The sequence below is a fragment of the Coffea arabica genome, chromosome 4e (genome assembly GCF_036785885.1).
Source record: "Coffea arabica cultivar ET-39 chromosome 4e, Coffea Arabica ET-39 HiFi, whole genome shotgun sequence".
NCBI classification, from domain to species: Eukaryota; Viridiplantae; Streptophyta; class Magnoliopsida; order Gentianales; family Rubiaceae; genus Coffea; species Coffea arabica.
In genome coordinates, this window is record NC_092317.1 from 29,753,523 (window position 1) to 29,765,798 (window position 12,276).

The following is a 12,276-nucleotide window of genomic DNA, read 5'->3' on the forward strand; positions in this document are numbered from 1 at the left end:
AATGGGAATGATAGCTTTGTGGTCTACACAGATGCTTTCAAGGAAGGTTTGGGATGTGTATTAATGCAAAATGAAAAAGTGATAACGTATGCCTCTAGGAAGTTAAAATCGCATGAAGGAAATTACCTAACTCATGATTTGGAATTAGCGGCTGTAGTGTTTGCTTTAAAGAAATGGAGGCATTACCTTTATGGAGTAACGTTTGAGGTTTTTACGGACCATAAGAGTCTTAAGTATTTATTTTCTCAAAAGGAGCTAAATTTGACACAACGTAGGTGGATGGAATTTTTGGAAGACTATGATTGCATGATAAAGTACCATCCAGGGAAAGCCAATGTAGTGGCCGATGTTTTAAGTCGTCAAGTGCAAGTGGCAGGATTGATGATTAAAGAAATGCACCTGTTGGAGGAGGTTAGTATATGGAACCCTAGAGTTGAACCGAGGAAAGTAATTCTTGGGAATATTGTAGTGAATTCCGCTTTGTTGGAACGTATCAAAGAAGCCCAGGAAAAGGACCCTGAAGTGCAAAAGTGGTTGGAAAAAGTCAAAAAGGGAGGGAAGTCAAATTTTAACTTGGGATTAAATGATGTATTGAGGTTTCGGAATCGGATCGTAGTGCCAAAGGATGAAGGACTTAAGAAGGAAATTTTGGAAGAGACATACTGATCGAAGTTTACGGTACACCCTAGAGGGAATAAAATGTACCAAGACTTGAAGAGTTCGTATTGGTGGCAAAGCATGAAAAAAAGAGATTGCTCAATTTGTCCAAGCCTGTTTGATTTGTCAACAGGTTAAAGCTGAACATCAGAAACCATCAGGACTTTTGCAACCTCTGGAGATACCCGAGTGGAAATGGGAAAACATCACCATGGATTTTGTATCAGGGTTACCTAGGACACAAAGAGGTCATGATGCCATTTGGGTAACAGTGGATAGGTTGACCAAATTGGCTTATTTTCTGTCGATTAATATGAAGTACCCATTGGAGAAGTTAGCTAAGTTATACTTGGATGAGATTATCAGGTTACACGGGATACCTGTAAGTATTGTGTCCAATAGAGACCCTAAATTTGTTTCGAGATTCTGGCAAAAGATGCAAGAAGTGTTGGGAACTAAATTGAATTTTAGTACTTCTTACCATCCCCAGACCGATGGACAGTCTGAGAGGACAATTCAAACCCTTGAGGACATGTTGAGAACTTGTGTTTTGGATTTTGGAGAGAGTTGGAGTAAGTTTTTGACATTGGTGGAATTCGCCTATAACAATAGCTTTCATTCTTCTATTCAAATGGCCTCGTACGAAACACTTTATGGTCGGAAGTGTAGGTCTCCGATTTGTTGGGATGAAGTAGGTGAACAAAAAATCTTAGACCCGACTACAGTGCCTTAGATTGAGGAGGCGAACGAAAAAGTGAAGTTGGTACGCCAGAGGATTCAGACCGCACAAAGTCGTCATAAGAGTTATGCAGATAACCGTAGGGAGGACTTGAAATTTGTGGTTGGAGATCTAGTATTTCTTAAGATTACCTAGGGGTGGGCAAAAAATCCGATCCGATCCGATCCGAAACCCGACTAACCCTATCCGATCCGATCCGAAAAATAGGATATCCGATCCTATTTTTCTTAGCGGGGCATATGCGGGTCGGGTACCCGCAAAAATGGATACGGATACGGATCAGCAAAATAAAAACCTGCGGGTACCCGACCCGCAGGGTATATTATATAAATATTAAAAAAATAAGGGTTCATTATATAATTTTATAATTTTTAATCCTAAGTGTAAGTAAAGTGGTTCACAATCTCATATGATTCGCCTCTCCTCATCTTGTCTAAAAAAAGTGAATATTCTTGGTGAAACCTGAACCAAATGAATAAAACAAAGAAAAATTTGTGAAACTCTATCATAAAAATTGTTCATCCCTTTCATTCTTTTTCATTTTTATTCTACTTCCATCGATCTTTCCTGCAAATTTTTCATCAATTCGATCAAAAATTTGTGTTTGGAGCTCCAATTTTCTGTTAGCTAGATAATTAAAATATTTGTGTCTTTCATTTATTTATTTATTTTATTGCAATTGTGTCTCTTAAATTTGTCTCCTTTATTTTAGTGCAAGAAATTTATTTTTCTTTTTCATCACCTTTAATGCAACAAGGTCTATTCCAAAGATGTAAGAAAGTTGGGGAAAATTTTTCAAAATTATTTTGGTTATACTTTATTCAAAAATTATTAGCTATGTTCAATTCTTTTCCGGACTTGATTCCACAATCGACTCATTTTGGATGCAATCTTGTACCATAGTATCCTTAAGGAAGGTGGAAAAGTTGCCATACACTTATTATCCTTGTGTTTGTTATGTTGTAAAAGGATGAAATACGTGAGAATAGTGATGTACTCAAAATTATCATAAAACTTTGTTTTATCCTTGTGTTTGTCATACTTGAAAAAGTTGCCATATACTTATTATACTTGTGTTTGTTATGTTGTAAAAGGATGAAATGCGTGAGAATGGTGATGTACTCAAAATTATCCTAAAATTTCCTTTTATCTATTAGATATTATAATTCTAATATGTATTAAATTTATGAAATCGGTTTGATTATTGGATGAAATGTGTGAGAATGGTGATGTATGGATTTTGATTATAATATCTCTACCAATGTTAATTGGAAAGCATATTTTTTTTATTGGAAAACATGTTGATATTAAGTGAAAAATATTTTTTTATTGAAAAAAAAAAAATATATATATATATATATATTTTTTAGGGGCAGGTACCCTATGACCCGCCCCTTTTTTTCGGGTACCCGAAAACATTAGGAGCGGGTTAGGGTCACAAAATAGCTGATCCGATATTTTAGGGTCGGGTCAGCCAAATCTTATTAGGGGCGGGTACCCGACCCGTGTTCACCCCTAAGATTACCCCTCTGAAAGCAAGTTTAATGTCTGGAAAAAGAAAGAAGTTACAACCAAGATTCGTAAGGCCGTACAAGATTATCCAACGTGTAGAAAATGTGGCCTATAAGTTGGAATTGCCACCAAGTTTATCTCGGATCCACAATGTTTTCCACGTATCGATGCTTAAGAAATATCATCCGAATCCGTCTCACATTCTACAACCGGAGAGTATTGAAATTGATGAAGCCCTGACTTATGAGGAGAAACCAATCAAGCTTCTAGATCATAAGTGAAAGAATTGACAAACAAGCGGATTCCGTTAGTGAAAGTTCTCTGGAGGAACTACGGACTGGAGGAAGCAACCTGGGAAGTTGAAGAAGAAATTCGAGGAAAATATCCAGACCTGTTCTCAAATCAAGGTATAATTTCGAGGACGAAATTTTCTTAAGGGGGAGAGGATGTGAGGATCCAAAAATTTACTTATTTTAAACTCATATTATTGGCTTATTTAAATAATTATCCACCTGTTTTCTTCGAATAATTTATTTTAAGCCTTTTGAAACCATTTACATGGAACTATGACTTGCGTATATTTTTAAAATGTCTCGTTAATAAATTTAATTTTTGGAAGCTCGTTTAGCGAGATTTAGTGAAATCGCGTTTGGAGGTAATAGTCGATTTGAAAGTACAGTGACCTTGGAGATTTGAGGACTCATGCATTAGTTTTAAAATAGGTATTTTTATGATTAATTACCCTAGTATTAGTTAGTTATATCATCGTTACAAGAATTTCTTAGAAATTACGCTTTATCGCGCGCGAGTCGAAAGTTCGCATTTTCACGCGCGTGACTAATTGAAGGACTTTAGAAATTATTGTTAGACTACTAAGAGTGGATAATAATAGTGTTAAAGGAAGTGCATTAGAGGTTTAGTTCATTCAGTCTATTTTCCAACAGTATAAGATTTGCAAATTTTGGACTTATAGAACTCAAGTTATGATTTTTCAAAGAAGGTTGCCAAAACTGAATTTTTCTTTGTAAATTGACAATACTCCAAAGTCACTTGGAAACATTTTCTAGGTTACAAGTATAACTTTCTTGGTTATTTGCACCTCATTTTATACTTGAGAAATGGATTTCAATCCCTAGTCTTATGTCCTTGGTTTCCATGAAATTGAACCGTAAAATGGAGTGTTTTAGCTAGAGGAACTCTTGAGGAGTTACACTAGCTTTCTCTTGGAAACCTGGAACTTTTAACTTCAACCTTTACTATGAAAATGAGTAACGTTTTGATGGATTTTGACTCCATAATATTAGAAAACATGAACGCTCCTTTATATTCTAAAACTTGGGCATAGGATTAGAAGTTTTGAGATATGAAAACCATCTTCCTTTTCTCGATTTAAGTGCCAAAAGTTAAGTAAGGTACTTTCTTTGGAATTGATATTTCTTGCCACGACTTGACTCGAAAGCGACTTTTGAATTCTCCTTGAGTATTATTTCTGCGAGGACCCAAAAATTTACTTATTTTAAACTCATATTATTGGCTTATTTAAATAATTATCCGTCCGTTTTCTCCGAATAATTTATTTCAACTTTTTTGGAACCATTTACATGGAACTATGACTTGCGTATATTTTTAAAATGTCCCGTTAATAAATTTAATTTTTGGAAGCTCGTGTAGCGAGATTTAGTGAAATCGCGTTTGGAGGCAATAGTCGATTTGAGAGTACAGTGACATTGGAGATTTGAGAACTCATGCGTTAGTTTTAAAATAGGTATTTTTATGATTAATTACCCTAGTATTAGTTAGTTATATCATCGTTACAAGAATTTCTTAGAAATTGCGCTTTATCGCGCGCGAGTCGGAGTTTGCGTTTTCACGTGTGTGACTAATTGAAGGACTTTAGAAATTATTGTTAGACTACTAAGAGTGGATAATAATAGTGTTAAAGGAAGTGCATTAGAGGTTTAGTGCACAAGTGAAACAAACCCGAGAGGAAACGAGCACGAAACGCGCGCGTACGCACACTATTGAGAGTTGACTTTTGTGCCAAATTTAAACTACCAACTACCAAGCTTCCAAGAGAAGCTTCATCATCAGCACAATCTCTCTCTTCTCTCACCCCTTGCTGGCCGAAACTCCAAAGGAAGAAGGAGAACAAAACTCTTCATCATCTCACCTTATTTCTTGCACAAATTTCTTCACAAAAACACCATCCAACTTGTAGCAACTTGGGGATTCATCTTGGCTTGGAGGAGGAGGTCTTCTAGCCGAGTTTCTTGGAGCTCTTAGTGACCAAAAATTTCTGAGTTTTCATCATCCAAGAGGTGGTAATCATCTAACCCTTTAAACTTGGTTCTAGTGAGTTAAATTTGACTTGGAAGTTTGTAGCTTCATGTGGATATCTTTATTTGGTTGAAAATCATTTGAGTGGGCTCTATGAAATCCCACAATGGACATGTTGGACTGATATGATGATTATGGTTGTTATTCATGTTGATTAAGTGTTAAACAAGTGGATATAAGTTGAAAAAGTGGAAAGAAAATCAAAGGAAAGTTGCATGAGAAGCTTAGCCGATTCTGCCCTGTTTTTACAGAGCCCTTGGTTCGATTTTTTTGTGATCAAATGACCTTGAATTTGTTGTAGATATGTTGTATAGGTTGTGTGGAAAGTTTCCACAAAACATTACCTGATTTGGTTAAGAAAAAGTTGAGTTTTGAACAAGAACAAACTGGAAATTCGCGTAACAGGGGTATGCTGGCAGTAATCTTTAAATGAACATAACTCTTTGCTCAGATGTCGAAATCAAGTGCCGCTTGCGGCATTTGAAAGTAGACACTTCCAGTTTTATAAAAGCATAAAATTAATTCCCTGATTCGACTAGAGTGGGCCGTACCAGTTCTTCAAAGTTACCTGTCCTGTTTTACGGCTGTGCTCGAGAGTCAGTGATGTGCTGGTATTTGTTGCTTGAATTTGAGCTAGCTATGAACTGAATTTCAAAATGCTTTCTTCTGAGGAATTGTAGCTTTATGAATTTAGTTTCCAACACCGCTGACCATGATCAATTCCAAATTGAATTGATTGAGTTATGGCCAAATTACAGAACTGCACCAGTGATAGAAAACCCTAATTTTGGCTAGCCGAATGGCTTAGCTCGAATTGGGATTTGTTATTTTGAAACTTTGGGTGTCAATCACCTACCAAATGTATGTTGGATGTTTATTTGACCTTTTCTTCATAAATGAACCATGTTTGAGATGATTTCATTGGCCAAAGGTTTGAAAAAGAAAAATGGAAGCATGAAGGCAGCTTTGTCTTCGGATTTCCTTAAACTTTGGTAGTTTGGTACACTACCTTCCCGTGTGAATTTTCAAATGAAATTTGGTAGAGGAGTATTTTTCATATGGAAGTTGAGTTGTACCAATTTTGGTGTCAATCCAAGACCATTTCGATACCCAAATGATGGTCCAAATTCATTTTTCCAAATCTGGAAAATGTGCAATATATCTGTCCTTATTTTTAGCTAACTTTGGACTACTATATCTTGATGCTTGAAACTCTAATTTTAGTTCCGTTAGTTGTGTTTAAACTTTGATTGTAACTCTAATTGATTTTCAAATTTTAGAGGCTAGTTCACATTCTATGAATTTTGACGAATTTCCAAATTTGCCAAAAAACCAACCACGAATCTGTCTTGGAAGTGCAAGTCAATAGCTTTAAGCTGAAATTTGAGTATCTTCCATTTAGAATCATGGAAAAGTGTCTTCTAGGAACTTTTGGTATTTTGGAAGTAGTTTCCAACGGTCTGAAATTTTCCAATTTTGGACCTACAGAGAGTGAGATATGATTTTTCAAAGAATGCACCTCAAATCTGAAATTTTTGAACTTTAAGGAAATTGAGTTTTTAGAACTCTCCATTTTCCTTCGATATTGGTTGACCGTTTTACACTTGGTTTTAAAGATAAAAATCAGGTTTTTCTTGTATTATTAAACCCCACTTTAGAGTCTCGATTTACGAGTAATTAAGACTCATTTTCATGATATTCTATTAGATTGCACTAAAGTACAATCTTCCTTGATAATTGGGGGTTTTAAGCGATAGTGTGTGATAGATAATTAATGTGTGCTCAGCCATTCAAGGGGACCTTCAAGAGGACCTCACAACAGACGCTTAAACACTTGAATTGTGCACCACTCTCTCTCATTTTGACTAGGTGAGTGTCAAGTGTATGTGAACTTGTTACGTGCTTAATCGTTATTAGTGATTAAATATTTTGAAAATGCTGAGTCGAGTGTGTACTTTACTGCACTCGTTCTCATTTAAGTGAAGTGTACTTGAATTACTTGAAGTGAATTGCTTGAAGTGACTTGTTAAGTGAATTAAGTGAAGTGTTTCAATGATTAATTATGCTATGGCTGCATAAGTCTATTGGAGTGAATCTCCTCGACTCCTAGTGATACTAGTGGGGGACGCCCAAATCTCATCGGCCGACCTTGCGACTCGAGCCGGCATGGGCTCGGTCGAGAAGCTTGGTGAGTCATGAGAAACGTGTATGAGTTTGATCTAATGGGGAGATCTTGTTTGGCATACTCGAGCAGTATCGCCTATAACAAAAGAACGTGCGGGCCCGGAGCAGGGGAAGTACAGGTGAAAGGAGAACGAGTAAGTGAAGTTCTACGGATTATAACCTACCCGATTGATGGAGTGTCAACTCATGGAGGTTCCGGATCGTGCAAGTGGAAAATAGCTCCTGAGAGCTCTTATATCCTTGAATTGTTTCTGTTTACTTTTCTCACTCGAATTGTAATTACTTGGATATTACTGTTTTACTTGCTAAATTGGGATTGCTACTTGAACTATGTGCCTGCATGTGTGTTTCTTGGCCTCACGAGGAATCGTTCACCAGTAGATTTGTTTTCCTTAACAGGTGGATTGGATGATTTTGGAAAAACCGACTAGGTTATACTTTTGATTGGAATCTTGGTTGTAAATGTTTAGTCGACTTTTAATGGTTGTATTTGGAACTTGATGTATCTTTTGAGAACGTGATGTAAGATTTGGATATTCAGTTAAAGAAGTAACTTTTCTTCATTCTAGACTTGTATTATTTGGTACGTACCATTAAGTTTGAATTGAATTGTCCTGAGCCCTGGCGAGAGCTGGACAGGCGTCCCGCGGATACCCTTGGATTCGCCCTTGGGAGAAGTGGGGGCGTCACAATTTCAATGATTAAGAGAGAAAGTCTCTTTGAACTCGATTTGAACTTGTGGTTTTGAGTGTGGGTAACAAGAGGATATTTTTCTTATTTGCCTTGGTCGAGTACCTAGGTAACAGTGATTGTACATTTCTCAGGTGGTCACGTGGATGCCGAGGAGCTTGTCTAATCTCTTGCTCTTGTTATTGCCTTGCCCTTGACTTTTGGTGAGTGTCAAGTGCATGTTTCATTTTATTATGATTGAAATGATAATTGTACAAGTGCTATGTGAATCCTTAACTTGCCGAGGTGGGGGTGTACTTTATCGCCCTCATTCTCTCTCTCTTGAATGCTTGTTACTTGAAAAATGAATGTGTATGACTTGCACTTGTACTTGAACATGTTTAACTCGTGAGCATTGAGCTGCAGCATGTACCACACCCTATTCGGGTAGGAGGTGCCTCTCATCCCGACTCAGTGCTATGAACGATTCTAAGTCGATTGGAGTGTTGTCACATTGACCAATCATGCTTGTAAGGAAGCCCCAACCCATTGGCTAACCTCGTAACTCGAGCCGGTAAGGGCTTGGTCGAGAAGTTTTGTGAACCTTGAAAAATGATATAGCTTGATCTTTTGAGATCTCGCTTGGCATACTCGAATAGTATCGCCACTATATGAATGTTTGGTTTCGGATCCGAGTGGGTGTTATGTTGGATGGAGGAAGTAAGTGGAGTGCTACGGTCATGTTGTTTCTTGAGTTGACGGAGAGTCAACCCCAAATGGCTTGAATTGGTCGAGACGTGGAAATCGCTCCTGAGAGCTCCTGTATCCTTCCATGTGTGTTTATTTCCTACTTGTGCACTTAAATGAAAGTTCATGTTAAAGTTGCTTTCAAGTATGCTATTTGATTAATTGGTGCTACTTGCTTGCTTGCTTGATTTTCTTGGCCTCACTGAGCGTTAGCTCATCCCTTTAAATTTGTTTCCTTAACAGGACTTGGAGGTGGAAGTTGGTGATTCTAGTCTAGTGGCTTTTGGTGAAGCTAGTATACCTTTTGGATGATATTGGAGACTTTTAAAGTGTAAATTTTGTTATACTTGGGTATTTTGGATTGTAATTGTAAATGCTAGCCTTAGGAGTTGTGGCTTGTATATATGAAGTATTTGTTAATTATAAGTCGATGGTTGGCTTGTGGTTCTTTATTAAGCTAGAATGAATGCGTGAGTCCTGACGAGAGTTGGGCAGGCATTTCGCTGATACCCTAGGGTTCGCTCTAAGGAGAGGTGGGGGCGTCACAGAAAGTGGTAGAGATTGGGGTTAATATGTTTCAAATTATTTTTAGAAATAGGTATGATAAGGATAGGGTACATAATGGTAGACCATGAGTGTTTGATAATCTACCATTTGTTGTTCTCCCGTGGAAATAAAAAATTGAACTAGATGAGGTGCATTCACAAAAACATGGATTTGGGTTTAAATGTGGAGTCTGCCTATTGATTGGGTCACTAAAACTATTGGGAAGAAAATAGGAATGGTTTTCAATGTTGTTAGGGAGGTTATTATCTCGAATAAGAGGGAGAGAGGAAAGGATGAGGAGCATATGAAAGTCCTAGTGGAAGCAGATATAAATCAACCTATACTAAGAGGTACTACACTTAAAATGGGTGGCAAAACTAAGTGGATTGAATTTAAATACGAGAAGTGCCCTGACTTTTGTTATTGCTATGGGATTATGGGACATAATGAGAAGAATTGTAAGGCTAAAGGGTTTAATATGAATAGAGAAACACAGAATGGTGCTTGGCTGAGAGCTTTTTTTTTTTTTTTTTTTTATAACAAGAATATAACCCCATATTATTGAAACAAAAATAACGAGAATACACGTACAGGATAGGGCATACCCTACCTTCTTCGCAAGCGAAAATTACAAACACCCAATATATCTAAATGAACTAACACTCCAGACAACTTAGGCAAAACATGTCACGCATGAAACAGCATAAAGGAGCCAGACAAAGCTGAGAATGCTACCAGGGAGTCTCCCATCATATTTGCTTCCCGGAAGCAGTGTATGACCGAAACTACAAGAGAATTAAAAAAAAAAAGAATCTTCCATATCACCAAACAAATAGATGGAGGACTTATAGATCTAGAAACCAGAATATTCCATAGAACTTTAGAATCCATTTCCACCATAATACGGGAGAACCCTTCAAAGCACAAATTTCAAGCCCCGTGCAAAGAGCCCGAGCCTCTGCCTACAAGGAAGAAATAGAACCATAATACTCTGTAAACGCAAACACCAAATCACCATTCGAATCTCTAAGAATCCTACCACCACCATCTGGCCCCGGATTCTCATGCGATGAGCCTTCTGTATTTAGCTTAAAATACCCATCCAATGGCCCTAACCAAACAATTGAGATTGATGTAACCATCATGGCAAATTTTGTAACCGACGCACTAAATCTTGCCAAGAAAGCCTAAGGGTAGCAATTTAGCTCTAACCATGAAGATCAATTCAGATGTAATCTAGAAAATGATTTGGCAAAAATTGAGAGTCACCTAATCAAAACAAGCTTTATTCCTAAAATGCCAAATGAACCAGAAAAGTACTAATGGCGCCACATTAAATACCCAACGTAGTTTGGAATTTGACATTCCTAACAACTAACAATTCAGCAGACATTGTTTGACCTCAGTGTTAGACCTAAAGATACCCAATGGAGCTTCAAAATGTCTCCAAACCTAGTTAGAAAGATCACTTGTAACAAAAAGATAATGAATCGAGTCATTATCCGGAGACAAACAACAATAGCACTACTACCCCTAAAATCCCTAAAATCCCTGTGAGAGCTAGTAACTCTAAAATCCCTACTAAGAAACATAGTGTTGCTAAGTATACGGAAACGAGTAGTAGGGAAGAGTTGCATCAACTAAAAGATATGGAAGGAAGCTCAAAGCAGCTCCTACTAACTTGGCAGATAAATGAAAATGATGGTATCACTAAGGAAAGCAGCTCAGATAGGAGAGAGGAAATTGTCAAGGGTCCTGAGGTTTTGGAGAAAACTTTAAAAGAGGGAAGTGTGAAACAGATAAAGTACCTAGATAAGAGAGTGGGTGAAGATTAAGAACCAGGGGGCATAGAGAAATATCCTAATATGAAATTCAGAATGGACGAAACTAATTTTGATAAGCAGGATGGTAATTTAAATTCTGGTAGAATTGAGGAGTGGAATAAGATAAAGGAATGCAATATAACGTGGATAGATGGACTCACTGGGGATAAGAATGAACAAGGAAAGCTTTGGAGGAGGTAGGGTGGAGGTCGAGTTATCTAAGGAATTGAAAGAAAGCAAGAGTCAAAAAATAGGAAAATACAAAGGAAATAAAGGATAGAAAAGACTGGTCCAAGTGGTACAGAAGAGGATGCCATTGGTACAAAAAAATGATGGAATGGAACTGGAAAAGGAGAATGGTAAGAGGAAGCAAGGGATTAAAGAAGGGAAGGAGAATGAAGGAGAACCGGAAGGAAACCATTAAAGAAGTAGAAAGGTGGCTATGGAACCTAGGGAGATAACAAAGCTAAAAGTGGTGGAGCCCAACCTAAATGGGGCTCCCAATTCTCTAGTGTGGAACTGTCAAGGTGCTAAAAGTCCCTTGACAGTTTTCCAACTTAAGGAGATTGCCAATCTCTGCTCCCTAGAGTTAATCCTTCTATCTAAAACTAAGAGCAAGAAATGTTTCATGAGTAAAGTTATGATAAAATTAAAGTATGACAAATTGTTTGTAGTAGATCCTGTGAGTAGGTCAGGGGATTTGACTGTTATATGGAATAAAGAATTAAAAGTGTGCAAAGTGCAGTTCACTAATTTTACTGTAAAGTTGCTAATTGAAGAAAATAGCAGAAAATCTAAGTGGTGGTTAATTTGTAGTTATGCAAGTAGTAATGAGCAATTGAGAAAGAAGCAATTAGGGACAAAATTGGGTGATGCTGGGGATATGATTGATATTTTGAACAGTGATGAGAAGTGGAATGGTGTCAAGAGGCCTGAAAGTAGTTTCAAAATGTTTAAAGAGTTTATCTGCAACAATCAAGTAATAGATATAGGGTATGATGGTATCCTAGAACATGGAACAATAATTGGGAAGATGAAGGGGAAATCAAGGAAAGGTTAGAT